The sequence below is a fragment of the Lasioglossum baleicum genome, chromosome 12 (genome assembly GCF_051020765.1).
Source record: "Lasioglossum baleicum chromosome 12, iyLasBale1, whole genome shotgun sequence".
NCBI classification, from domain to species: domain Eukaryota; kingdom Metazoa; phylum Arthropoda; class Insecta; order Hymenoptera; family Halictidae; genus Lasioglossum; species Lasioglossum baleicum.
The window spans coordinates 10,153,164-10,177,909 of record NC_134940.1 but is presented as its reverse complement, the minus strand read 5'-3'; the positions used below and the strand labels follow the sequence as shown (position 1 = coordinate 10,177,909).

At 45.1% G+C, this 24,746-nt stretch overlaps 1 protein-coding gene across 2 annotated transcripts in view; it reads right to left on the bottom strand.

Annotated features, from left to right (window-relative positions):
- Positions 1 to 24,746, bottom strand: part of Lapsyn (Leucine-rich repeat activity-regulated protein at synapses) — a 62,525-nt gene that overhangs the window by 5,214 nt on the left and 32,565 nt on the right. Inside the window, exon 2 of one of the 2 annotated variants that reach the window (XM_076435912.1) lies at positions 1,202 to 1,388. The exons of the other annotated variant lie outside the window; for it this stretch is intronic. The gene's annotated coding sequence lies outside the window, so the exon portion shown is untranslated. The remainder of the gene's footprint in view (positions 1 to 1,201; positions 1,389 to 24,746) is intronic. 2 annotated transcript variants of the gene reach the window in all.

Genomic DNA, 24,746 nt, shown 5'->3' with positions numbered 1-24,746 from the left:
TTAACCCCCAGCACTGGTCATCTAAATTTTAATCCGCGCGCTCGTCCACCAAAAATAGTTGTTCGTGACGTGGCAATCAACGTGTTACTAAAACGTTTAAAAAACCAGCCAGAATTTCTACGGTTGCCAAACTGCGAACTTTTAATAGACCGAAGGAACCTCTCGCGTTTCCAATTTCCACAAACCGTCCTATAAAAATGTTAAAGTCGCCGGTGCTCGATAAAATAAATACAAACACGAACACAACAACGGGCACGAGCAACGAAAAAATTCCAGCGAATTTGATGCGGGTGAATGGCATACAATTAGCGTACCATTCACCGCGGAAATTGTGCCACCTCTCCCGTTATGTCGCGCGCCCGTATCGAGAGCAGGGACACCGTCTCCTTGCATTTTTAATGGTAACAGGTGCCGTTTCCGAAAAGGTGCGTCCGGGATCGAACGAAAGCGATCGATTCGTCAGCTCCTGGAGCTGGCCAGGGTCCGCTTTCACGCTCGTCACGTTTTTCGGTTTCAATTTGCAGGGAGCGCACGCGCGCGTACGCGCGATCCCGTTTTATGGGAACGGTCAGCCGCAATCATTCGTAATTGTTGCCCGGAAAAAAATAACCACCGCGACACCAACCAATTCGAGGCTATTCGAGGCTACAATTGGAAATCTCTAATCTACAGTTCTCGGATCTTAGCTCTTCGGTGACGACGTACCGCGGCCCTGAATCGCATGAAGGTAGACGAAATTGGATTTTCGCGATACAGTAGCTTTTTACTATTACACTGCAAATTTATTCTATCAAATTTAGTTGCTTATTTTTAACGGTCGCATCGATATCAAAGCGACGAATGGAAATGTAATTAAATCGCCAGCGGAATTCTGAAACGAGTTCAAACATCCCGCCTTTCCGCAGATGTGTCCCGGTTTGTAGACGGCTCTATGGGGTTCGCAAAGGGTTGTAACGCCGTCCTCGAGCGGTTTTTTCCTCTCGCCGACGATGGTCTCGAAAGCACATTTAACCGGATCGTTTACCAGCCGCGTAAATATTTTCCCCGGATTCAGATGTTTTTGCTTCCCGGTTTCTCGCGACGAGTAACTCGTTAAACCTGCGTAAGAAACGGTGCGGGCGCTTCATCTCGCGCTGAAGGGGATCTAAATTGCATTCACCCCCCTGGGGAAAAAAGATTTTTGTAGCAATTATTTATACACCTCGATTACTCTCGCTCCGAGATTGAGTCCGGCGTCTTCTTGTGTTGCTCCTTTTCGAAACCGTATGCTCGGGATCTAAGCTTGCCGAAATAAATGGTTCTTGAGATGAATTTATCGTCCTCGCTTTCTTTTTTAAACCGATGGAATTAATTAAGGGATAGCTGAACGCAAGCTCTCGGCTTTAAGCCTGCAACAGAACATGCAGCCTATCATTAGGTACAGTGGTAAATGGTTCTTCGAATGAATTTATTGTCTTCACTAAATTTTTTTTTTTTTTCTTTCCAGAGTGCTGGGATTAATTAAAGGATAGGTGAACGGAATTTCTCTCGCGGCTTTGAGAGTCTGGAATAGCTTATCATCTGATAACGCTGCGTGAAACCGATAACGCATCAATTATGAGTAATACCGAATGTTTCATGAAATAGAGGATGTTCTGTCTAATCGAGGTAACCCGTGAACTTAGAACATTAATAATAGAACTGGAATTAAGTGGTTTCCAATGGTGCACTGCGCACTGCGTTCCCGTGCAGCGAAAATTGAGGTGGTTCGACGATTTTGGCCCATCCCCGACGTTTTAATTGAAAATACATACTTTAAACGTGGTTCTAGATTTATTATAGAAAAATATTTCTATCAAAAATTGATTGTTCGACGATTTGAGACTATCGGATCATCAACACTGGGAACACCGATCAAAGTGGTTTAATTTTCTAAAAATACACATTTTACTGAAAGATTGAATTACGATGATTTATAAAACCACGTGACGCAAAAATCTGTTCCCTAACAGCAGGTTTACGGAGCACTAAAACGACTATTCTAGATTGCTTTATGAAAATAACGAGAACGGGTCTATCCAAATTTTTAAACATTTTATAAACTAACCCTTCGCAGTCGGAGCTATTTTAACTCGAAAATTAAACTAATCTAACATAGACTATAGACAATAAGGCATTTGATGTGGCATGGTATATGGATGGATGGATAGAGGGATGAGTGACTTAGAGAACTGTAATCCAAGACCAATTTCTTGGCCGCGAGGCCGAAATAAATACATACTACTACTACTACTTAAACTAATCTCCCGACCTAGAATAACTCATACAATATTTAAAGGGTCATCTCTCTGACAGATGTAAATCCAAAGAAATAAGTTTGCGAAATAATTTCTCGTTGATGCATCTACAGTCCGAATAATCGTAAAATAACCGTAAACTTATGCACATAGTATTAAAAATAGAATAGCGGACATCTGAGGACCATGCACTTAAAGATTGCACATCGGCGAGTGCAGGATGAAAAAACAATGACGCTGCACTACACGATGCGCGCGATACAACGATCGTTATCTCGTTATGACAACAAGAGAGTCGAAGTCGAACGGGAGACACTGTGTTTCCTGAGTAGTCGACAAGATTACGCAGCTTTTGTGACGCGCGGTTTATCGCGTCAACGGCTCGATTCTTTCCTCGGGGAAACGCGTTATCGACTGTTTGCCCCCGGCTTCGAAACAATCCTGGCATGCTGTAAACAGTCCTGCTATCTCGACGTTTTACATTCTAGTTGATTCGTCACGGTTCACCATCCACCAAAAGACGCGAACCGATATAATACCGCACGCAATCTGTTCACCCTCGCTCGCGCCAAAGGTCGACAGACGGGGACGTTAGACTCGCGTAATATCGATGTTTGCCCGGGATCTACGTTGACTGTCGTCGCGGAAATCAAGTTTGCTACCGCGAGCAATCAATCGATCTAGTTTCACCAAGTTCGATCTCTGTTCCTGTTCCCCGGATGGAACTTTCAACGTCGGGGAGAACGTCGTTAGACCGGGAACGGAACGGGTAACGCTCGTCTTCGCGATCTCAGACCATCGTTCACATCGTTTGTTTGCAGTAGGAACGTGTATTGCACATAATTATCAGCATGACAAGACTTATGTGATTATCGCGTCGTAGTTTATCGGGAACTGTTCTTTCCGGATGGTCGCCGATCGATTATCGTCTGGTATCGCTTCTCTTCTCTTACAGCGAATTTCTTTTAGCTTCAAGTTTCGGGGAATGTTCTTTTTTTCATTACTTTAATCTGCAGAATTCAAGTATCATTCTAGCTAGACTGCGAATTTTTGTGCAAATTCGAGAGCTATAACATTTCTCATTTCCTTAATGATTTAATTTGTTAAACGTTTTTAATTCATCGTTTAGTTCATTCTTTTCATAAGCTTCCGCGCGTTACGGGGTGAAATTAAAAAAGTTTTTAAAAAGTGCCTTTTTTATTTTATCATGTAGTTCCGACCACTTGGAATTTTTTTCGAAATCTTCTTTGCACATTATTTAGTAATCGTATGCTTCTAATGAATAAAAAGAAGTTCTTACTGAATTTTGCACTTTGCTGAAAACAATCAAATTCATAAGAGGTTCAAGATACTTTGATTCTCGATGAGGTTCAGCAATAACAGAGCAATTTCAAGGATCACACACATTCTCGTGGATTTCAATTCCAATTCCCAATACCGTTCTACTCGGATGTCTCCGCTAAAAACAATAAAATTCATAATCGTCTTAAGATCCCTCGATTCCTAACGTTAAAAAGACCCTTTCAGTTGATAGCCGATTCGTATGCGGGAGATTCAGCAATAACCGAGCTACCACAAAGTTCCCATATTCTTCCGGATTTGAATTTCAACTCGCCCATATCGTCTCACTCAAATCCACCCGCTTTAAACAATCTTAATAGACTTGAGAGACTTCGATTCTTAACGTTGGTAATCTAGAAATTCGCGTTCGATTTGCGTCGGTTGACCAAATATTCGAGAACTTCGCTAATAAGGGAGCAACCCGAAAGTTCTCGTACTGTTCTAGATTCAAATACCAACTTCGGTTCAATTTCGTCGGGAAAAATAAATATGGAAAAGGAAGAAATTCGCGCATTTCATTTACACCGTTCGAAACCATGATCTCCAGCTAATGGCGATGAATGTTTCCCAATTGGCCAGCGATTAGCCGAATATTCTGCAAATCCTGGAAAAGGAGAGGCACCATGAAGCGAGTAATTCCTCGCAGAGCCGCAATCGGAATGATTTTAATCTAGAGATATTAAAAGTTCGCGCTGCGAAGCCCTTAATTCTCTGCTTATTTTTCTGGAGGAGAGTTAGCGCCATTTCCGCCGGCAGAAAAGTACAAATTAATACAAATAATAATCCCCGGGTCCGTCGAGTCCCAGTCGATATTAATTCCGAGCTTATCAAAGGCCTCGATACCTGTCCGGGTCCGCTTGAAAGGCGGAAGACTTCCGGTTATTACGGATTACCGAACGGTATATAATCGAGCGAAGTATTACGCCGCGGTGCCTGGGGCTGCGCGAAATCAAATGCACGAAGGTTCGTTATCGATCATGGGACCTGGTCTGGGTATCGAGTCTTCACAGGTACAATGAAATAATAACGATAACCCGATAGTTGCGAAACTGGAACCCTTTTCGATAAGAGAGAGGGAGCGAGATGGAGAAGGGAGAGCGTGCTCCGGCGTCTTCCGCGATCCGACAATGATCGAGCCTCGGCGAGAGGATTTCCTGGGACCAGGGTCCTCCTCATCGATCCTGTAAGCCTGAATCATTGCTGTTCCACGACAGACGGGACCCGAGATATATCCCAGTTATCCCGCATTATTGATTCGCGACGCGGAACATGCGAAAATACCGCGGCTGATAAACATTATTGCGAATCGTCGCTGCAGGCACCGTAAACAGAATTAATCCCCGACGATGGATCCAATACGGAAATGGGCGGATTGCTAGAGGACACGATCCATTATCCAGATAACTGATGGGTCGTAACCCCCACGCACGATACCTGGCAAATAATCACAAACAAATGACTAGATGAAGCTCCACGATGATTGCTGCTCGAGCTTTCACCATTCGGTATGTAGATTTTCTCTCGATGCTTTTTGTCCGGAAAAATATTTTGGTTAAAATGTATAAATTGTCAAAGCTGTTGAGGAATTTTAAGGCAGCGAACGTGGAGGTAAACGATATATTTGTTCGTAGGGTTTCAGGATGCTTTGATAGTGATCTTCGTGGATGATACGGATAGATGTTTCTATGTGCCACTATGTGTAGTTGTGCAGAGCGTTCGATTATGTGCAGTAAACGCTTCAGGGGAGGATTGTACAGGTTGGTGTTACATTAAATTCACAGCGAAATTGCAGAGTAGAGCTCGTTTTTTTCCCCACGGTTTTATTAGCTCGCTTTCTTGTCTGTCTGTTTGTCTGTTCGGTACAAATTTTGCAATTGATTTTAAACTAACTTCCCAATGAGCTAGAGACTTGGAATTTTAAACATAGCTCAGAACTGGATGACAAGGCAATATTTTAAAAAAATTTTAAAAAAGCCTATGCGTTTAGGAGATATAAACTATTAAATTTAAACGTTACACCTCCCCGCGCTTTAAATCTTATTTACAAGTATTTTCATAGCTATTCAAAATTCACAACCACAAATTTTCAGGACTGTCTGTATGGGGTTAGTAAAAAATTTATTTTTATTTAAATTATTTTATACTTTTTAGTCTGTTTTAAAAACGGGGTATTTAAAAAAAATTAATTTTTTTAATTATGAAAGAGTGAATGTCTTTCCGGGAAACCGATACATAATACCGAATGGATTTAGATTCATAAAATTAATCCCTTTTCCGGACCGTTCTAAGATGATTAAGACCGGAGAATTCTCGTGGCCCATCGATAGCAAGTTCGTTTTTAGTCATTCTCAGCCACTGATAGTTTTGAGATGATTAAGAATGAAAAATTCACTTATCCAACGCTATCGAGAGTTCACTTTTAGTTATAGTTATGAATTCGTTATTTGAATCCAGTCAATCCACTTAAATGTATCAAATTCATCTCTACCTCATGAACATTTGAAGATGGTTAAGAAGGTAACGACGAGTGTGTCAATTTAATTTAGTGTCATCAACCCTTATCCGCTAATCGTTTTAAGATGATCAAGAATTAATAATTTTCCTGAAGCATCGCTAGTGACGAATTATTGCTACTAATTCTACCATGTAGATTTTGTCAATTAATCTTGGTTTACCGAATTAACCCTTAAAATATTTGCCACGCACAGTCGAACACCCCCGCGCGCCTACAGTTTCTGCGCCGAGATAATCTAGGGCAAAAGTTATTTGCATTCCGCGTTGGCTTTAATTAATTAAACGTTGTAGTTATGTAGTCGCATGGAACTATACAGGGGAACGTAAAATAATATTTCTCCGGCGAGTCTGTCTCTCGGAGAGGGGCGCAATTTAAACTGATTACACATCGACGATGACTAGTCCGCGAATCCTTCTGCAAACTCGGAATTTTCCGAAGCAATTTAAAAAAGCAGAATTTAAACCGCAGCTTCTTCTGAAGTTTTTCACAGACTCTCCATCCCACGCGTTTTCTCCGCAAATTAATATTTCTCCAACTCACTTCCGTAACGACATACACTATACACGATGTTTTCATTATTCCTCCATTTCGAAAGAAATTGCAGACATATTACGAATTCAATTAAACGTCCAACACGGGGTTTGTCTTTCAAATGCACGAAATCCACTCTATCCGGAGAGTTACATTAAGTAATTAACAGTTAGTGTAAGTAACTTGCAACAGAAATAACAATTAAATTGCAATTATCATTTAACGTGCGACCAAATTACCTACCCGGCCAAATTCGCCATTCCTTGCTGTCCGTTCGATCCAACGGTGTGATTAACAATTAAATTCCGAATATTTATCCGTTCATAATATTCGCGAAATTTTTTGATCCTGGTGTTTATGAACAAAGGAATTCGCATTGAAAGGCGTCAATAAAATTGCCAATGGAAAACAAAGTTATCGGAACACGAAGGCCCGAATACAATGGAATTAATTAACACTAAAAACGTACATAATAATTCGAATGCTTTAAATGTTTATCGCAGGTTCGACTGCAGTTGTTTCAATATTCTTTTCACCCGTGCAGCTTTATTCGGCTTTTCAGAAAGGCTCTGAGCGCTGCGTCGAATTTTCCAGAAATGATATTGCATTAAAGGGCGGTTGATTCATTATGCAAATCACGGTGCCTCTATCCGACAGTGAAAACAAACTACCTTGAAAATCTCTTGCACCAGAGACGACGCGAGGAAGTAATGCGGTACGTTGCAAACACGCCAGAGCAGTGTTGTGCGAATTTCACGGGCGGAGTCTCGCGGAAATTGCGGGGACGACAACAGTAACATTTGCGGATCATTCGAATACACAGTGACCGTACCGTATCTCGTGCCGTTTGTTTAATAATCGGATGAAAACCCCATTGCGCCGGTCAACAACGCGTTGCGATGCTAAAACTGTTCATTTTGCTAAAAAATCAATTGATTCACATCGATATTTACCGAATTTCTACTGCTTTCGCAATACCCGTCAGTTCAAACACGATAAAAATAATCAAAATCAGGTGAAACATTTCCGAACGAACATGTCGACACCACTTTTCAAACATACAAATTCTTGTAAAATTAAAAAAAGTAATATTTGGCCAAGGGTTGTTTTGGCAGTGAAGGTATCAGAGAGTTTAAGGATACTGTCACGTTATTTTGAATTTATTAAAAGAAGAAATATATTTTTATTGTGCCTAGAGATACTTTAATTAAATGAATTAATAATCACCGTTCGGAAAATAGTAAATTTTCATATTTCATCAATTGGTTCATTAATTGGTTATTTTTATTATAATGTGAATGAAATTTCTCTAGCTTCTATTTATTAATGTAGTTAATATGAACTATTCGACATAGATGTTGTCCAAGAATAAAGGTGTTTTCCTCGCTTAAATCAACCAATGCCAAACAGTCACGCGCGCGGTACATGTACAACTTTGAGGTTACCCTGAACGTGCAATAGGTTACAAGTTATTAATATATTCAGTGTTTTCGCACAAAAAAATCGCATAAAAAAAGACCTCACAAAAACAGGTTTGATTGTAGTTCAAGAATCACGCATTTTCGATGCTCGATCAACTATAAAACAATAGAGAACTCGCTGGTTAAAGAGGCCACGGATATTTAATCAATCGTGAAATAATGGAATTCATTACCCGACACGGACCTCGCTGTTTGTAGACAAGCTTGAAAAGCAAGGTTTTAGTTCCAGATCACTGTGCAGCGGTTTCGTTCGGCGAACAGAGATCCGACAAATGTCGCGCTTTTTCCCGGGAGCATCCTCGGGTAAAACGCTCGCGAGAGTTTATTAACGATAGCCACGGACACCTGTTCATCGCGTGTGTCATCGATACCTCGTTTCCCGACCGATCGACCATTCAATCACCCGTGAAATTTACTTAAACGCTCGTTGATTCGTTCAATTCGCCCCGCGGTCGCGCTTAATCAACTTTACGCTCTCGCGCTTTTTGCCTCGGACCCGAAATGGAACCTCGTTCTCTGCATTTTGAATCATTTCTATGTTATTTCTGCTTGAAATTTCATTACACCGACGTTCATTTTGTTGTAACTCGGTGAGAAGTTAATTGTGTGCCTCCGAGAATTGTTTCGTATAACGTCGCTGATGTTCTTTCTGCTTTTTAAGTTTGACTTTTATTATTCCGGTAGAGCCATTAAATTTAAGAATTCTCTGAAAATGTTAATTATCTAGTAGGAATGTCTAGAAGTATAAAAGAAGACACGAAGAGTGTTCCTCGCATAAATACAAAAGTCTGTAGAACTCGATAATAAAATCCACCCAGAGAGAGAGACAGAAAGTAACAGAGTCCGTAAAAGTTCGAAATCATCCATCCGGAAAGGTCGTCAAAGAATCCGAAAAATTAGTTGGCAGCGGTAAAAGCGGGCCAGAAAGCGAAAGAAATTAATCTCTGGCATCCAGGAGAGTTCGAACACCTAGAAAAGGAATAAAAGTTCGGACAGTTCGTGCGGAAAATTGCGAAAGACCCCGAAAAGTTCGGGGCGATAAAAGCGGCCAGGGAAACGAAGAAAGATGGCGGACACCGGAGGACCGTTCGTGCCGCGGGAAAATTCGAATCGTTCTCCGGTAGCGGAAAAGTTTGTTCCCGGTTCTCTATCTCTGGTGGCTCGTGGCGCAGGCATCGGGAACAGATATTTTCCGAGCAAACAGCCGTAGTTCTCGCGGCGACCATTAACGGTCGGGCTCTTCACCGTGGCAGCAGTTTAAAGAGAAAATAAATTAAACGAGTGCCGGCGTGTTGGCTGTCGCGCGACGTTGACATTCGCCGTAGGAGAGCCGATCCTCTCTGGCTCTCCCGAAAGTTTTCTCGCCGGGTTCTCTTCCCTGAAATGCGAGCGATCCTATCCTCGGCCCACGTAACTCGCATATTTCCGTCGTGTCCCGGCGTTTCACCGTTTCCCTGCTCGTTTATTGCGCGCCGCGAGCGTCCCATCGCAATCCGTGGCTCCTCGTCACCCGTTCATCCCGTGGAAAACCCGGGGAATGCTCCCGGCAGACCTTTTTTACAAGCTCGGCCATCGATTTCCGTTAACGAACGGTCACTTTCTTGTCCGAGAAGCCTCCGAGACGGCCGCCTGTCCAGAAACGCGACGATCCGGACCGATCGCGCGCCTATAACGAGCGGCAGTCGCGATTCCATCGGTGACGTACACGCTGCGACACGCGGTCCCCAGATTTTCGACCTCGGAGAACACCCAACTATTATTGGCTTTCCAACTGGAAACTCTGGAATTGTATTAACGATAATTACATATCTTTGATCCCTGATCTTTGGGAAGTGTCCTGTGTGCATAGACCAAATGCGACTACGTGAATGAGGAGGAATATTCTAGTCACGGAACCCAATTTCTTGGTTATTCTTCCAAATTCAACAATTGTTTCTAATTACGTTGACCGCTTGTGGCGTGAAACGCGTAAAATTCTCGAGGCGTTCAATGTTCTAAAAACTTTTCAATCCCCTTGGACAAAACCGCGAAGAGAATTTTATTCTGAACACTCCTCGCTAAAAAGGTAGAACGTGTCACGTGTTTTTTGCCGGCCTATACAAGTGCAAAGTTTCATCAAGATTGATTGACATTCGATCGTTCTCGACGAATGTTCTACATTGGTAACAAAGACGTTCACCGCCCCGGTAAACAGCCTTTACGATCATTTTGTGGAGCAGAATCGCGACACGTGAACTTTTCCAGGAGCCAATTAGGCGTCGCTGATCACATTATCGGGATCTTCAACACCGTCGACGAAAATAAACCGAGTTTATAGATTGAACTTTCGCAATGGCCTGATCTCGCGGGAACACCGGCCGCGCCGATGAAGAATTAAAGTTTAAACGCGATGCCGCGGATAGTAACTAGAGAGCCAGCCACTAACCGAGCAGATTGAACCTCGTTCTCAATGGGCCAAAACTTTCTCGGCGAATCAGCTTCCGAAAGAGACGCTCCTCTTATTTTGTAACCTCGTGAAAGAATCATTAATCGCCGAACTGGGAGCCTTCGACCATTCTGGATCCCCTAAATGGCGCTGTTAGGTGTTCAGCCGAAAAATTGGCCGCGATAATTCGTTGATAATCTGCCCGAGTGTGATTAGACATTGGTTAGAGAAGAAGTACGCTTTCAGTTAGAAAACGTGTATTTTGTATAAAGGTCCATTGATGGGATAATCAATCAGGGATGATCAGAGTGAAGTGAACAGCTACTGCGAGCATCGGAGGATCACGGATGGTTTTTGAAAGAGTAAATTATTAACGATGCATTCGAGGACGCTGCAGACGATGCACTCTTATGTCCGAAGCCTCCTGATTGGGCGAAAGCGCTGCGAACGGATGAGGGTAGCAAGTTCTAACAAGCTGCAGCGGTGGGGCTAAACGAACTGCTAAATTTAGCTGACTTGAGAGAAGGAATCGGAAGTTCCGTCTGGCGTTCGTCGATCGATCCGTTTTGAAAATCCCGGCGAAGAAAGAGTGGCGCGCGAGACAAACTCGCAGGCATTCCGAGTTTGTGTGTGTGTGTGTGTACCGAACACGTTAACACGGTGCGCGGATCAACGGCGCGAGGCGTCGAAAAAGCCCGCTGGAGGCGAAAATGAGATCTAACCAGACGGGGACGTGATTAACACCCGAGGCAATGGCATTAGCCGGCTTTTCTAACTAGCTCTGTTGCGTATCCTCGTTTACGAGAACTCCGCGACTCTCTGCCGTCTGACGCGGATAATTTAATTTGACCGAGGTGAATAGGTCGAGCGGAACAATACGCGCCGCGAACCTTCAAATCCCTCGGCGCGTCGCGACGCTTTTCCATCACTTTGTCCGCGGAGTCTCGTCGAGAGGAGGAGCATCGACAAAAAGAAACTCGCAGACGAACCAGTCGTCGCTTCTCGACTTCCTGGGTGGTCCTCGTTCATCACCGGACATCGGGACACGTCCGGATCCACAGTCCCGGAAACACACACCTTCTGCCCAGCACGTTCTCGAGCGGACCCGACATGATGAACAACCAGAAAACGTCCTCTAATAAGATGTATGTACGCGCCGACTGTCACCGACCGATTTAACGCCCTCGCACGGATAGTTTTTACCGGAACTCCATTCGAGTAGGCGAAAGACCAGAGACACCAGAATCCGAAAAACACTACCTCTGTTCCTTGTTCTTCTGCGTTGCTTGATGAAAAATTCTGAAGTCGTGTTTCAAGGAATAAGAAGAAACATAGGGCAAAAAAGATGACGGAGGTGTAAGGCGCAACCCTGCGGGAAATTTGAGCCGGAAGCCCTCAGAAGTTCATCCCCTATCTCCGTTCTATCTCAGAAACGATGGGCGACACGGAACACAGTTCTTCCACCCTAATTTGCATTTCCGACATAATCGCAAATATCTAACGTGTCTACAAGAAATAGAAACGGTGAGTCACGAGCAGACACGTCAGCCTTGTTCATTAGCACTCGTGTTGAATAAATCTTCCAGTTCGATTATTTCGCGAACAAAGCACCGAGCGAACTATTCCACGTCCTTCGCTTATTTTTCACACTGAAGCACCGCCGTGCAACATTTTGTCGCTTCTTGTTGTCGCCTTCTTTCATTACAGAATTTAAAAAAGGAGACAACAAGAGGCGACAAAAAGTTGCTCGGTGTTGCTGCGGTGTGGACATAGCTTAACTCACCGCGCGGAATTTAACGATCTGAATACTTGATGGCCGACAAATTCGGTGATTATAAAGCTGAAAAATGTTGAAAGTTCGAAAGTTCGCGGGATTGGCGACTTAAAAAAAACCGAATTTGAATATTTGAACGCCCGGCAGCCGTCGAGTTTGAGGAATTGAAATTTGAATATTTAAACGTTCGAGCGCCGGAGAGAGAACGCGCAGAATTGAAACTTGAATGTTTAAACATTCGAAAGTTTGCTAGCTTGCAGATTCGCGGCTGCTCTAAACTTCACCGGCACCTGAAATCCTGAACTTTTTTCATTCGGATCAATTGCTCCCGAAAACTTTCCAACAGCCGATCTCGCGTAGATCGAAAATTTGCGAAATTACCAATCAATGTACGTTTTATTCGTCGTTTGAACGAAATTCCATCTCCGACCGACCAATTCCGCGATGGAAGATGAGGACGGCCGAGATCGATCCATCAAATTTCCTCTTTCGTGTGGCCGTTTCAGAAACTTTAATTACCCGGAAGTCGCCGGCGATCAAGAGGAAGTCGGTATCGATCTTCGGGAAGTTCTACAGCGATCGCACAATGGACAACAATTGTTCTGTTCTAATAGAAGCGATTTTCACAGGCTGCGACCGAGTCGGACGCATCAGAGGCAATCCGGGCAATCTCAGCGTTTTCAACGTTGGTCGCATCTTGTATAAAAATGTCTGAGAGAGTTTACATTTACCTCTGAAGCAGGACGGAAATTTAAGAGAAAATTTATAAAATTTCCACGTGTCAACTTTCGCACAGATTTTTCACTCGGACTGTTCTTTCTCTCCCGAAAACCGCTAAAAATATATCCTCGTCTTTCTCTTCGTTTGACAGTGGCGAAAGTGGGGTTCATTTTAAAAAGCGATTCGACCGGTTTTTTTTGCACGCGGGCTCTCCTTTTGTTTATTTTTCTTTCGAAGAACGGACTCGCGCGAAAACGCTCGAGGTCGGATCAGTGAAATCGTGAGCAGATTAACGCGGCCGCAGCCTCGAGAAGAGGCTCGTCAGCTCTCGTCCCGGTTTGCGATCTATCGCGCGTCGATCGCGATTGCGCGATCCCGTGAATATTTATGAGCAGCGATCGCCTTGTCCGCGTATCGCACTGCCCACGCGGCTTCCACGCGCCTCGACGTTTTTTCCTGTCCGGTGATGATCTCGGTGCTCGATTGTCTCCCGCGCATCACCGACTCGGATGCAAAAATGGAGAACGTCCGCAGAGGAGGCGAAACTTTCCAGACACCTGGGACCGAGGCTCCGTACTTCGCTCTCGGCTCTGTGTCGACGCTGCACAAAGTGTTCCCCGTTATTAATCTTCCGTAGGAATTTTCGTGTTCCGAACATCCGACGTGTTTTCCCGTTTGACGTAACTGAATTATCGATGGCGAATTAGTTAACGAGACAATTTACGTCGCGCTGTATCGCTGTCGGAAGCCAGAAATGTTTTATAGTCGATCGATCGATTTTGGAATTACTGTAATCTCTGAATGGGCGTGTGAACGCGTGTGGATTACCGTATGACGCGTAATGGACATATCGGCGAGATACTAATTCAGTGACAAAAAATTTTTCATTTTTTTGGTGATATTTTCGTAAATGTATTTGTGGAATTTGTCTGATTAAAATGAGCCCAAACACGATGTAATTTCAATGATATTTAGTAATTTAGAACTAATCAGTGAACCGTTCAACTAATCGAAATTCAGTGTAACGTGGATTAAACAAGTAAATATAATTCGAACTGTGTCGTGTTTGGTATCATTTGAATCAGAAAAATACCGACAATGCGTTCGTAAAGGTACCATGATTAAAAAATTTAAAAAAAATTTCTGTGCTGTAAAATAATTTATTTTATATTATTATTAAAATAATAAAACTACACTCGATTGACTTAACACTGAATTTTCAACTCCTGAATCACCGTCACAATCGAAGTGGGACTTACCAACATTTCAAGAATGTCTATTGAGAAATTGCATTTTGCTTTCCCAGAGATTGTTTCGTTCGTCTCGCGCGCCAATAGATTTGCTGTTTTTCCGTGATGCGGCGCGTTAAGGACACAGCTTTGTGTCTGGCTGCATGAAAGGAAAGCTTTAAACTTCGGTGAAGTTTGACCCAAAACAGGACAAATATTGGAATGAGAAAGTCTGTTCGATGTTGTAGTACAGGCTAGTGGTTCCGGGAAGTTTCCGAAGAATATGCAGATCCTGTCGGGGCAGAATATTTTCTGGAAAAAATTAACAACTTCGTTCTACCGCTATCGCGTAGTCAATTTACGAATCCATTTTCGAGAAGATCCTGGTATGTACTTAGTAAATTTGTAAATAACCTATTTTCATGAAATTCCCCGTGAATCTCGGGAAAATGTTCATCGAAACATCACCGGATTGTTTGATTTGAGAGTAGTAATTGTTAATGCACCGTTTCATTACAGAATATTGTACCGCTGTTGCGGTGTTTGATGGATGAGCCAATTAACGGATCAATACACAACCGTAAATCATAATTGCAGCGCTGGGAGAGACTCGATTGAATTAAATAAGTCTCTGTCATGTTCGATACCGAGCAGCGATGTAACGCGAGTCGTGGTTAGCGGCAATATCAAAGGGGGCAGAGGAATTCTATCCAAAATTTCGATTCGGTAATTCCTGGACGTTCTCTGACGAGCACAATCGCATAAAGACCCGCGCGACCGCTGTCGAAACGAGCCCTTTGCGCCGGCTATTTAATAAATATTTAATACGGATGCGCCTCTGCGAGAGCCGAGGCAGGAGTCGTGCTCATTATTTTCTATTTTTCTCGGTGTTGCAATTTTCATGGTATGCGGCGTGTATTCCGGGGAGGGGAGGGAGCTCGTAAAGAACAGTCGGGAAAAATCGATCGGGCTGGATGTAGCCATCGACGATCGAGTTATTAGAGTTAAAAATCAGATGAAAAGAGAGAAAAGGCGGGCGGGGCTCGCGCAGGGCTTCGCAATCGAGTTGCCTCGCAGGAGTTTCGGTAATTTCCTCTCGCCGAGGGAAAGTGAGCAAGAGAAAGAGAGGATGAACCCTCGACGTCACGCCGCGCGTTCAGACGACTCGAATCAAATAAATAAAATCGCTCGGAGAGCGCGCGAGTCGGTGCCGCAAGAGCCCGGCTCCCGGAGAAGTGGTTGTTATTTTTAGTAAGATACACGGCTGGTACACGTTCCACGAGCGTGCGTGGTTATTCCTTTTTTCCTGGGGCCGAGGGGCGGATTGTTGCGCGGATAAGTGCAACGTCGAGAAAAGTGGCCGAGGAGCGAACGCCCGTCGACGAGGCCGACGGAATGAAAGCTACTTCCGCCGGAGGACGATCGGGCTTCCCTTTCGTCGACCGAGTTCGATTTCCTACCGCAGAAAATCGGCGGACGTTGCGATGAGCTACAAACGTTTTAAGATCACGAAAATTGCAGGTTTTCGATGGCTGTCGTTTTTTTTCCAATGAAATTCTAAAAATCTACTTTAAGTATTTTCTCTGAGATTCCGACCGATCAGTCATGTGGTAATATTGAAAAAGTTGTCTTTTTAAGAGTGCCCGAATATCAATGCGAGTGACTGTACCTCCAGGAAAATCGAGGGCTAACGTTAGGTTAAAGAAGGCTGCTAAGGGCTCATAAATACAGAGCGACCAAAAAGAGGACTCCAGGGACCGCGATCAAGACGGCCGAATGGAGTTTCAGCGAAATGGCGGGAAGAAGCTACACGGTCATCGGTGCAGTCTCCGGGGGAGTAGAAAGTTAATTTTCATCGGGAATCGAGAGCGCAGGACACGGCCATTATCGGGGACGACTCAAGATGTTACGCTGATGGTCCGAACGACTCGCAGGGGAAGCAATTTCAAACCCGTTCAGCCCTGGTCCCCGTTATTCCCGGAAGTTACGCCGACTAATAACCGTTGTTCGCTCTGGCGCGCTCGCTAGTTCACTCGCTCGCACGCGGATTTCATATTGTAGATCGGCGAAACACATTCTTCCGTTAGCAATTTTTCGCGCGGCTCGCTGAGTATTTAATATCGCGAGCACGACCGGCGAATAAATCATGCTCGATTCACCGGAAGTGGGCGACACGGGGGTTGGCGAGCGCGGAGGGGGGTTGAAAACCGGGCCGCTTCGCGCGGAGGGAAGCGTTTATCGAAGCAATTGCACGCGACAGGATTTCGAGGCGGCGCATAATGGCCTCGCGACGACAAAAGCAAAGGGCCAGCCAGCACTTTTCTTTTTCCAACCGGTGGAAAACTGCTAGAAAACCACCGGCTGCTGCCGGCGACGCGACGGTCACACGGTCGCCAGTCGACGTTGCAGACGCGCGACGCGAGGGGCTTGAAAACGCCGGCCGCTCCTTGCGCAGCCGGGGCAAACGAGTTAATGGCTAGTTATGAACTTTCTTCATCTAAGTTTCGAGCACTTTTTTGCGTATAAATTGAAATTTTTATCGGACATTCCGCACCCGTAACGAGCGCGCGCGGGCGCGCGAACCCGCCCGACGTTCTCCGCGCGGGAGTTCGGGGGATACATACGTGCGCACACACGATCGGCCAAACCCCCTTCGCAGAACCGGAAATTTTACGTCGCGACGACGGGGCCTTCGCAAATCGTCGCGGCCGTTCCGTTCGGGGAATAAAAACGTCCGCAGCTTACGCCAGCGGGATTTCGATCGTTCCGCAGCTTTACTGTCACCCACACCCCTGCTCTCGCCCCTTGCAAATTTTAGGAACTCTAAATGGTTAACCGTGACCGCAGTGCTTCGCGTTCATAATTTAATGGCTTCGTACGTCATCTTGTTAACCTGTGTGCGCGACGAGTGCACTCGTCACGAAGGAATGGCAGCTCTGGGAAAATGCTGTTTGCATTTCTATTACTGTTTTTGCGAGGGCATACCCCACAAGTTTATTTACACGAGATTTTAGGGTACATATTTCGGGATGAGAAGCACGAACGAGATATGAATATATTTATTTCGAGAAGACAGAACTCTGTTGTAGAGGAGCACGCATAAATCGTGATTTTAGATTTCTCATCCGGTATAATTTTTCAGATTTAAGATCCGCGACCGACCACACAACCTTATTTCCCGCATATACCGTAAAGGACACAACACACCGTAAAAAAGTCAATACCATCAATACTTGTACACAACTCGATATTTCAATTTCTCAGTTTATGGAACGTGGGTCGCAGACGTAAACAGGATAGAACGAAGATGGCGACGCGATCAGGGGATCGATAAGCCTCGCGTAGAAAGAGCGTGCTGTGTTTTATTAGGAGCAACGTGGTCCCTATTCCATTCGCTTTGGTTCTCGGTGACTTTTTCACCTATATGTTATTCGCGTTGCCTAAATTGTCGGCGACCGGAAGAGCTCGCATACCTTGTCGTCCTGCGGCCGGACAAAGGCCGGACCCTCCGGGCGAAACCGCGTGAAAACGAAACAACGTAAAAACCCGAGCGGTTTGGAGCGGTTTGGAGCGGTTTGGAGCGGTCGGATCCGAAGGACACCGGGGCCCGGCAAGAATTACGCGCGATTAATCACGCCCTGCGAAACAGATGGACGCGCGCGAGTCCCGAGCGAAAAAATCCATCCGTGCGAAAAAAGAGGATTCGCGAGCGGAAAAAGGAGGTTCGCGTACCGGGGGAAAAAAAAAACGCTGGCGGCCGTCCTCCGCGATTTTACCAGAAGCTGCAGCCTCGACCTGTCCGGGAATCGTTAGGCAAAATTTATGGACCACCTAGTCCCCGGAACCGGGTAACAACGAGGCGCGAAAATAGCGTGGCGAGAACCAGCCGGCTCGAACAGTGTGTCTTCTTTCTCCTTCTCCTTTTTCCGGTATCGTCCCGGTAATTTCGTAAGACGGAAATCTCACCGCTTCGTATTTATTACAGCCGCCCAGGAGACGGTATTTCAAGAATGGGTCAAGTTTACCGGTTCGCACGCTGCCCGACTACATAAATCCAATGTGTCCTCCCGCTGCCGTCGTGATGACAGCCGGTTCAGGGATTAAGAACTTCAGGGTTGAGAGCGCGGCCCTCGATCTTCGCAATTAGCGCCACGGAGACGCTTATGCTTTGCCACGATCTGCTCGGTTACCCGCTAAGCTGCGATACCTTCGTTGGGAATCTAGTTGGATTTTGTTTTGGAGGGCTTCGGATTTCGGGTGGTGATTGCGGTGGAGAGGGTTCAAGAAATTGGAAACGGTGTGAGTGCTAGTTGACGCACTCAACTGTTGGAGTTTTGGAAATTTCACTAGTGGAACACTCGATCGATGCACGATTCTCATCACACAGGATTCGCCTTCAAAGAATTGAAAACGTATCGATCGGGCACCAAATACGAACGAAGAAATGTTGCACATGAGAGAACGAAAGAGTCGCTTGCGTGGATATTCTAGCACCGAGCGGACACCCTATACCTACGCTGCAGAGCTAGATCCTAGGGATAAGTCTCGGATATCTTTTCGTAAACCAATAAGCATTAGTTTCTCGTAATCCTCGTCGTGCAGGACGCGTGAAGAATAAGCAATGCAATCCTGCATCGAGGAGCAGGTGTGCGCAACCAAAAATAAATGGTAGAAAAGAGAGCTGGCTCTCGACCTCTTTCCCAAGAAAACCGTTTTCGAAAACGTGGTGTACAGATCCCGCGAGGCAAAAAGTGAACTGGACTTTCGAATAAAGTATAGAGAATAAAGGTTCATTCCTACTCTACTCGTCTACAGTCTGTTTCTCATGAACTTTTCTAGTTCCACTCATTTAATTGGTTCCTCTTTCTACTGATCTATTTTTCGTATTTAACTCATCCACACTGTTCCTCTTTCTACTGGACCGACGATGTCCGATCAAATTTAGGGGATCAGGGTTTATTGCATCTGTTGATTACATTGAACGCGTTCAGTGGCCGAGATGAGGTCCGTGTGTAATCGACGTTTCGACGGAGGCACGGAAAAAGAAACAATCGGTGGAAAATACATATATACCCGAGGCCGAAATCTTCCGTTGGCTGGAGGCTGGCCACCGTTGGATCGACCCACGCCTAATCCAGATTTAGGCCGGTAGGACACTGTCCGACGTCATCGGTTCGATCAGGGACAGAAGTCGCGCGCTCGGATTACGCGCTTTCCAGCGGCCGTCATCCGGGGAGGCGTAATCCGGAGAGAAAAATCGCGTATACCCGCGGTTCAAAGGTTCGTTCACGGTAGATAGAAGGTTCGCCGAGGCAAGGACTCTAAGTACGGATTGGTTGAAAGGTAGCGCACGCTCCTCTACCCTCCGGGATCGATGCGATACGAAGAGAGAGAGAGAGAGAGAGAGAGAGAGAGACCCGCCGGTAAGGATTTAATTCTGTCGACGAGCCGGTGATTCCACCGGCTACGGAATCCTTTGCATTCGAAAAGCGTCCGCGCGCTACCTGGCTGCCGCGTGCGACCAAGATTTACGCTGCTCAAAGACGGCCAGGTGAGCTGAACGAGGACGAAGGACGCTCTCGCTAGCTGCCTTCCTTTGCCGTGGGTCCTTTACTTCCGGCTTGGATTGTTACCGGCGATTTATACACGGTGACGCACAAAAGATTCTGCCCTGCTCTGGGCAGATTAGCCGAACGCGTTGGTTAATCGTTTCCTGTATTCTCTTACGATTAATCATTCAGCGACTGTTTGAATCACGACACGTATTGGTATATGCGAAAGAGGGTGCAAGATACCTGCTCATCATCTCAATGCATCGAAAAAACGGTGTGTACGTGCTGAATATACATAATTAGTAGAAACGGTAAGTAACGATCAGATGCATCCCTGAAGCCTCGTTTACCAAACACTCGAACGTGCAGCAGCATTTATAAAGATATCGTGCACGTTCGTTCGATCACCATAAAAAGAAATGCTACAATTTCGTTCCTCTTGTTTTTTTATATATATAAATTTACCGTACATTGTTCAAGATTATTCATTCGTGCAGCTCGTTGTGGAGCGCGACGCACAGGTCGATGAAGTTCGATACGCATTCCATATCGAGTGTACAAACTGCAATTAACGGAATAAATCGAAAAGTAAAAATCAGTCGAATAAACGAGACCATTCGGCGGATTGTTTCGCACGGTTGTTTGTTTAATAGACAGATACGCGTTGAATTTATTGAAAGTTCGCGTGATATTACATGCAGTATTTTCCGGGATAACAAACCGTTTCTGAATGAGAAAAGAATGTTATCCCTGGTTGCGCAACAAATTCGAGCGTCGCGGACAGGTTGCGAAATGTACCGAACGCGCGATGCATGAATGCATAATACATGGTGAACACGGCCGATGCAACTATGTTCGAAATATTGTATCCGTGCGGTGGTAAGCGGGGGCAAACGATCGAAAGAATCGCGAAAATTGCGGGAATCGTCCTCGACCTATTTTTCGTCCTTCGCCCACATTTTCCGGCCGATACATTCTTCTTCTTCGTTCCACGCGTCCACGTTCTCCATTCGTCCTGAATTACTCGCCGGGTAAATCACTCTTCTATTTGTCTATGGCCTCCTTATTTCTACCGATCTATTTTTACTGGTTCTACTTGGCTAGACTACTCCATTAATCTATTTTTCTACTTCCACTCATTTACAAATCCCCACTCCCCTCTTCATGCTGATCTACTACTCTTGTTCTACTCATCTATATTTTCGCACTTTCTACCGACCTACTTTTCTTCTTCTGTTCATCTACATTTTCGCAGTTTCTGCTAATCTATTTTTCTACTTCCGCTCAATTACACTCCCCCAGCTTCCCTTTCCCTCTGCTAATTTAGTTTTCTTCTTCTACTCATCTATAATACATTTTCCCTATTTCTACAAATCTATTTTTCTCCTTCTATTCGTATACACTCTACATCTATCTGCTGCTCTGCTTTCCTTCCTCTGCACACCTACTCTCCTCTGTCTCCAGCTGCATGCTTTCCCCCTTCCTAAATTTTTCAACCACCGCTTACGATTTATTTTTCTTCCACCACTCCTCCACTCTCCCATCTCTACTAATCCACTCCTCTATCCACTAGTATATTTTTATCACACTCTTAATCTACCTTCCCATCTTCTACACCCACGCAGCAATTCTACCTCGCCAACCCCTATTCCCGGTAACATCATTGCTAGGTCTTCCCACCCGTATTCGACCCTTCCATCCCCATCTACCCAACGCCAGACAACGTCGCAATGTACACAATCACCGTAGATCCAGCGGATTTCCGGTGACCCAGTATCTGCAGGGGGTTGGACGAAGAACAACATCCTCCGGCAGATCGCCTAGAACTCGTCCCAACCTGACGCGAGCAAAGAAACACCGTCTCGAAAAGCTCAAGAATTTCCCAATCCAATACCCGGGTCCGCGTAATATACAATACACGTACGTACACACCGCCATAGCGGAGACGCGCATTGTGCGTGTGCGTCGCACGCAATATTCGCAAATCGGATCGAATTTCGGGATACACAGCTCGGCGTGGCGTGGCGACTAGATCTCGCGCGCTATCGGCCCCGGAATTCGCGTGTTCGTATCGCGCCCTCGGAATTCGAGTGTGCGTATTCACGCGGAATGCGAAACGGAATCCCCTAATAGCAGTTGTCCTCTGTGTTCCGCCAACGACGAGAGCCGCTGCTCGCAATTTTTCGACGCGAGCGCCGACAAGCTGCTCCTGGTTTCGCGACCGGCGATGCGCGTCCAAGACGACGCCGTTTCTCGCTCCAATTATGGAGAACTTAGGGCGCCTTTTATCGGCGAGCACGAGCTGCTTCCACGTCTTTCGCGAACCACGAGATTCCACCCAGCTCGGCCAGTCGCGACGCTGAACGAATTTTCTACGCTCCCGACAAGATGCTCGCGACACGACGAGGATTTTGCTTCACATTATTTGTCATTTTGCAGAGGATAGCCGTGTAACGATAAGCCTAGGTTCGTTTTAAAGCTCGGAGCCTCCATTTTCACATTTATTAGGTGCGCAAATAAGTTCCTTCCCCCTTTTTTCTACGATCATAACTTCTGACTGAATTCGAATTACTTCCAGATTTTCGCTCCAAGAGTTTCCAGCCCTGTGCAACAATTTCAAGCAATATGGCGTGCGAGAAGCATCATTTGCGTCACTGCTTACTCTTTGCATTCCAGCTCAGGAAATCAGCTGTTGAAGCTACTAAAATGGTTTGTGCGGCACTGGGAGAGAACGTTGTATGTTACAGAACATGCAAAAAGTGGTACCAAAGTTTTAAAACCGGACATTTTAAGACAGATTTAAGCCAGAAAAGAGACGATCGTTTAGGTGCCCCGAGAAAGTTTGATGACGATCTGTTAGAGGAATTGCTCAACGAAAATCCGACCCAGACGCAAGAAGAAATTGGCAGAAAGATTGAGAGTCACCAGACAAGATTTTATTACATTTTACGTAGATAAAATGTAAAAAAATCTTGAATTTGGAAAAACAGGGAAAGACCTTATTTGCACACCTAATATTTGCAAGTGGACAGGGTTCGTCGAGGTGGCACGTGATTGTTGACTTTTACTTGTATGAAAGCTTTCATTAATATAAATTTTCTTCTTCTTCTATAAAATTAAGAAGGTAAATCACGTAACCGTAGAATAAATCATAGTGCGAGGGGCTATAGAGACAAATGTAATTTTCGATGTCCACCAATAGGATCATGTTTGCTGAATCTGTCTAATAGGGAGAGACGTGACTATATTAGAAAATGGACGAGGGTTTTGATAATGACAAGTGTTCGCGGGCGAAGACTTTCCCCGCGCGCGTCATCGGAACGTTGTTTATGTGGCGGGCGTAGTATTACGTGCCTCACAAATACTCATTAACAGGTAGCGGGAGATATAGTGTACAGGTGTGTTCGAGTAACGACGAAGACGCGTACAAACTACGATCGCCGATGGCAATAAATCAATGGAAAGCATCGTCGTCCGCGACGCTCTTCCCCGGAGCACAGAGCACTCGTGAGTGAATAAAGTGCACGGTGTCGAGTCGACGTTGATCCTTGCCCCGGCGATTTATCGCAACGATAGCGAGAGATCGTCGATCCGACGAGCCTCCTCCGGGGTATTGTTCCGTTAAGGGAGGAGGGCTGAGAACTCGCGCCCCTGTTGCAAACCGGTAACAGGCATCGTTATCCGGGAACGATGGAGCCGACCCCGACATGTAATCCATCGACGGCGGGAAAAAATCGTTAACCCGAGGCCTAGCTCTCTAGCTCCTAGTTCAATCGGTGGATTTCATACAAATCGATTAGTGTATCGATGTCTCCGAGAGTCCAAGGAAGAATCATTTGTCCCATTTTGTGTTCATAAAACCCTTCTTGCTTTCTAAAAACGATGGGTTCGAAGTAAACTGATAAGTGCATCAGTGTCTCCAAGTATCTGAACGACCCTTTAAAAAATTATTTGTACTATTTTAGTCACAGTCCTGAACGAATTAAAAAAATTCGATTTTTAAATTTGGAATACATCTTTCTGCACTGACAAAACAAAAATACCGCTGAAAATTGTACTTCCAGTGGTAAAATAGGGAAACTAAAAACACCGTTGCGCGGTCTGTACGCATTTGATGGAAAGTTGGACGGATGTTGAAGATTTAAGTCAAGTAATAGTTGGCTAAATTTAAATTACGTTACGGATTACAGGAATTAAATATTTGCGGAGATGAACTTTTGCACAGACACAGCAGAGCTGCAGAATCCTTCGGCGAAAGTTTTGATAAATTTTTAATTGAACATCTGGATGTGCCATCTATCTATCAAATGTATTATAACATTCGCTATAAAGAGAATCTACGATCAGAGTGTTAAAAAATAAAACACATTGCTTTCTGACATCTTCGAAAAACATTTTAGACAAAATCCTCAGGAGTTTATGAACGTGTCAAACCGCCCTGACGACTTTTTCCCTTAAACCCCACAAAAGTTTCCGCTCGCGGACGACCTGCGAAAAGAACGAGCATCGAAATAAATTACAAACTTTCTGATATCTCAATACATAAAGCGTTAATACCTTTAAATGAACCTGCTATCCGTCCAGTGGCGAAACTTTCCGAGAAACTATTGGCCGTGAGCGTCGAAACGATCGTCAAACGCGACGGTACTGGCCGGTCTCGATCGCGGACGTCCAACGAGGACGTTCGCCCCGCCCACTCGCCTCTTGACCCCGCCCTAGAGCCCCGAGTCCGTTCGATAAAAGCTACATCATGGAAAACGTGGTTTGGACGTGAGTCGATGGAAATTCCAGGGAAATTCTCTGGGAAGGGTTCGATTTCGGAGAGAATATCAAGGATCGAGGATCGTTTCGAAGGGAACCGCACCCAGAGACAACGTGCTCGTTTATCCAGACGAGCGATGG